We start from the raw sequence: 5,607 nt of genomic DNA, 5'->3' as shown, positions 1-5,607 counted from the left end.
CCTGCTTGAACCTCCTGAAACAGACACACGTGTATGTACCATGCAAACACACACTGGGCTAGAGGGATTAGAGGAGCCACTAGAAGATGACTGGGGAAGGGGAAACAACAGACCAGCACTGAGCAAAGGTCTGGCTGGGGAAAACCTGGCTAGTGTAGAGCGAGCTTTGACTCTGTGGCAACTGGAGCCCCATCTGCTGCATTTCCACAGCAATTTCAGGAGAGAGAATAGAGAAAGGATGACAGATTGTTCTTTGTACTGCTTGATCCTCTGCCCTTCTGGTCCCAGCCACTGCAATCACAACATACTCTATTTCCCACAAGAAAAGAAAAAGCACCTCTTTTTGGAAATGCCTTGATATTGTCTTAGGACAGCACTAGTTGGCTATTCATGTTTCAACAAAAACATAAGAACTATTCCAGTTCAGATCAAGAGGCCATCTAGATGTCAAGCAGTAGCAGATACCCATGCTAAAGAACTGTCAGTATATTCCAGGAAGGGTCTGAAGAGGACAAGCCTCTTGTGAAACACTGCTCTCTCAATACTCTCCCACTCACCAACTATTTTCAGCTCTGGGTATTTCATAAGGACAGTATGGGTTTTTTTCTCACCAGTATCCTCCAGTCTCATATATAAGGACTAGCTCAGGATGCTCCTTGAATGCACATGAACTTCTTGCACCCACGAAGTCCTCTGGAACTTCAGTAGATCTGCTACATGAAGAACCTCCTCTTGATCCTGACAGCCCCTGGTTCTCCCGAGGAACTTTATAATTTCTCCATTATGTTCACTCGCTTCCAGGCTGGAAAAAAAAACACAACCCTATTCAATCTTCTTCATAGCGATGTTATTCCATTAATGCCCTTTTTAATGGCTCTTTTCCAGTTCTAATAGATCATTGCACACTATTCCAGATGTGGAAAAATCATTAATTTCTATAACAGTGCAATAATGTTCACTTTTTTGTTCTCTGTGATCATTCCAATAGCTCCTGATGTTTGGCTTTTTCTGACTGCCACTGAGCTGACATTTTTTTGGAGTTGCCTCTCATGACTGTCTTGCACTAGAGCAGCACTGGGCTGCACAGAGCCCATCATTTCATATGTTCCATACAGGCATTACTGTATACTCATCCATAAAGACTTTTTATCTGCTGTCTTATTTAGAAATGTATTTTAACAAGGGACCTTGCAATGCATAGCTATCAGGATGGATCTGAAATGCTTCCTGTGTGATTTTAGGTTTTTAATTCTCTGTATACATTACAGTGTTTCAGTGGCAAGAAAATTCAGCAAACAGAAAGGGTTAAATAGAGTTTAGGGTATGTTTTAAAGACTATAATTTACTGTGCTGGTATTAACTAACAATCAGACCATAAAGTCCTTGTTAAAAGTTTGAAGAAAAGCTCTCTTATCCTATGAATATATTCCTTGTAATAAATTGTGATATCAGCTGATGTTTATATACTTCAAAAGGAAACCTAAATCCTTGGAATACACAAAAGATTTTAAACAGCTAGGATGATTTCTAAACTAAAATTATATTAGAAATACACTCCTACTTTTGCTTTACTAGCAGAGGGGAAAAATAACCTTTATATTATAGGATAATAAGACTACACAGAATGCCAAACCAGAATACAATTACTTTGCTGTATAAAGACACTGCTTTCTGATGACTGTCAGTGTCTTCAACAACTCAAAAGCTCAAATCATGTACTTCACTCTATGCAAGGAAATAATACAGTATTGTACTTACCCTTAAACAGAAGAATTGTTGAGGTTATTTAACAGTCCATTTACTTTTAGATAATTGATACTATGCACGAGATTGGTGATCAAATAGAAAAAAACCAAACATGTTGAGCAACTTTTCTCAAATCCATTAAAGGCCTTATTCAGCATGCTAAGGAGTGAAAGCCTCCTTTTAATGAAACACCACCAGTCATCATTTACCAAATTTCGCCTGCAAAAAAAAACAACTGAAGAATATAATCTTGTACATGAGATATGGAATTTTATCCAACAATAAGGCTTAGTACAAAATAAATGGCTAAAGGTGATGCTAAACTTTCATGACACTGCAAAAGCTCTCTGAGCACCTCTCAGTGATATCTGTATCATGCTGCCAGTTCCAATTTATATTTTGGTGATGCTCTTAAGAAAACTGATAAAGGAGAAGGGCCTGCAGTAATGGGGAACACAGTAGGGAACAGCTGATCTGTGGAGCAAGATACTTCTAAGGTTCATGCCAAGAAAAGATATTACATTCATTATGACCAAAGAGCAGGAAATTAATTCTGTTCCAAAGCAACAATTTGCATTTCCCTCTCCTGGACAGACTGCCTAAGGAAAAATCCTCTTTATTAAAGGAGATAAAGGAGGTGCTATTGTGACACATTTTCAAATAAATATTGGTACCTTGGATTTTTAGGGAACAAGACTGGGATCTGGCTGTTTATTTATCTTTGCTTTTACTCATAGATCACTGAAGAGTTGGTCTGTCTTAAGACAATGTGAAATCATTAAATAACATAGAAAAGTGTTTAGAACTTTTCTAAAAAATTTTAGAACTGTATAAAACTTCCAGAAGCCAGGGAGTAAATTCTTAAGCTCTGTAAATAAAATCTGCTATGGATGTTATAGACTACATTCCACCCAGTAACCTATCAAGAACAGAGCACAGTTTGAGATATATTTAATTTCAGATTCATTCTCATCTCCACATTCTTCAACTGCTATAAAATGTCTTTAGCCAAGTATGAAGGGTGATAGGAATTTAAAATAACAAGTGTAATTAGGAGACAGTTTGTGGGTCAATGTATGTCATAGCTATACACACATTAGGGTATAATGTCTAAATAGCTCAGGTAGCCTGGTCCTATTACCAGAAACTGGTAATAGGAACAGTTTAACCTTCCTCATGCTACTGTAGCCACACTGTTCTAGTACCCACCTGAAACTGAGGCTCACTGAAACACCTTGTCTCTATTCACATCCTACAGACCCTCTTTTATACCATATTACCTGGCAAAACATATTTAAACAGAGGTTATAAGCATATACCTTCCTGTCATGAAATGTAGGGGCTTTTTCCATAGTTCCTCCCCCCTAGAGTGACCTACATTTTGCTATATTCCTATAAATTATACCTGCAATTTCAACTATTTCTGTGAGTACAGACTTGATGCTGGTTTATCTTTATGTAACATGGAAAAGTTTCCAAGTTATGGATGCATTTAGCAAGACTTTGGCTTTGCTTAAGTAAAACATTTTGCAGAATTTAATTTGTAAAAAATTCTTCCATATGAGTCCTTAAATTAAGACTTTCTCTTGAGAAAGCTTACGTTTCTAATTTGTCTCTTTCTGGTCAGGCAGAGAGAGCAAGAAACCAACTTTATAGCTCTTTCCCCCCCCCCACTGCAGTTGCTTCTTTCTGATTTGAGAAACAGGGCTCATGGCAATCCTCCCACATCTGTTTCATCAGCTGATTAAAATGTAGATCTCCTGCAAGGTAACACATTTTTTGGATGATGGGCGTTACTCAAACCAGCTCATTATTAAGAGAACAATTTTCTGCACCATCAGCAACTTGGCAGGGTAAACAACATGAAACAGTTCTTTTAAAAAGGACTTGATATGTTGTTTAGGAGAGCTTTCATTTACTGGAAGGCTTCCTGGCTTTTATAACCCATTTAAGCATAGAAGTTGCTGTTATCTTTTAAAACCATTTTGCAGTAAAGGCTGCTTCTCTAGCAGAAGAAAGAATTCAGATAGGAGCCTTATGTAAAGCAATGAATATTTGGTTTTCTGATTGTGCTGTATGATTTGTGGCAGGGATCAGAACACACTGAAGGGCAACATAACTTTTTGTTTAAGCCCACAAGACACCTGATGAAGTTTTAATTATCCTTATTCTTCAACAGGTGAGATTCTTTTGCTGAGAGGGACTGAGTGTGCTGTTATGCTTTGTTTTACAACTACTTTTTACCTACATTTAAAGTTGGAAAAAAGGCAAAATAAAATAATTTCAGTTAAATATATATTTTAATTTTAATTTCATGGTTAGAAAGATAACACTTCAAAACCACAAGTGCTGGGCTTTATTGAGGAGGGCATTTTTATTTTGACTCAGTTCCACCAACTGTCTGTTCTCAAACTTGCTTTAGTCCTGACATCTGGACAATCTGTTTTGCCTCTCTACCCAAACTACAATACAAGAATTAATTGTGCCAAAGTCAAGCTAACCCCACTGCCCTGAACCAGTAAAATGTACCTGGTGTTAGAAATGGGCTTTAGGAAGCACCAACATAAGTCCTGTAAGTCTTCCTTCAGTATCTCACCCTTATTTATGTACAGCATGAGGCAGTGAGAATGGAAGTTGACAGAGGAATGATAAATGATGGGTGCATGAGAAATGTGCACTGGGCAAGTGAGCACAGCCTTCCTGACAGAAAAGGCAGGGGCAGAGTTGTCCTATGTCAACAGCTAGCAGAGTTGGTTTGGCTTCTCATTCTCCAAAGGAGCATGAGCTTCAGGATTTGAAACATCACACAGGACTGTCAAACCTCTTTGATTTTAACATTTCAGGAACCCAACTCACCATTTTGGTTTTAACCTCTCAATGTGATTAGTCTTTTCTCAACTGCTTACTGCTTCTGGATCAGAGATTCAAGGAGGTCATACACAACAATCACAGAATGGCTTGGGTTGGAGGGCACCTTAAAGATAATCTAGATCCAACCCCCTTGCATGGGCAGGGACACCTCCCACTAGAATAATGAAAATTTTAATTCTGTAAGTGCAACCTTCCCCATTTACCTTCTCCTGGACAACCACATTCATCTGGGTTGTAAATGGTGTTTTAAAACAACCTGTCATGATATGAAGGATTACTCTTTTATTATGAGCAATGTTATACTTTGCACCTTCCTCCAAGGTAGGTCTTTATACACACATGATCCATAAATGGCTGCAGAGGAAGAACAAAGTCCATTGAACAGTGAGAGATTAAAGAGTCTTGACTTTCACTAGCTGCATCCTGTTTCTTCATTTAAAGAAGCTTAACAAATTAGTAGTTTCCTATCATCTCTGGATATTGGCTATTCTAAGTAAGAAGCACTCTGAAGATGTTCCCTGTTGTGGGAATACTGGTGATTTACATAGGTATATGAGTTTACATGTACACAATACCAGAAGATCATGCTGTTATTTCAATCTACATTAGCTGCTGCTTTTATGTTTATATCAGATTATTTACTTTTTCCTTTCCATTTATCCATTTTACAGAGATGCATTTAAATATTGCCAGCTTCTGTTTTCTACATTAACTTGTTCACATGTAGGTAACACTTCAGCTTTCCTGCTCTGCTTTCTGCCATCTGGTTCACACCTAATGGTTCCTTTACAACTATTTTTATTTGTGCATTACTATATTTGTGAAGAAAAGTCTTTACTTGCATAACTTGTCAGGAATGCACATACTAAAAAGCAAGCATACCTACACACAGTAAAACAAGCCTATGTGTGATATATAATATTGCTGCATTAGATTCTAAAGAATCTGATCTAAGACTCAGTTTCTCTTGTCCTATAACAATGGCATAAT

This window comes from Apus apus, chromosome 12 (genome assembly GCF_020740795.1).
Source record: "Apus apus isolate bApuApu2 chromosome 12, bApuApu2.pri.cur, whole genome shotgun sequence".
Taxonomy (NCBI): Eukaryota; Metazoa; Chordata; class Aves; order Apodiformes; family Apodidae; genus Apus; species Apus apus.
This window is presented reverse-complemented; position numbering follows the sequence as displayed.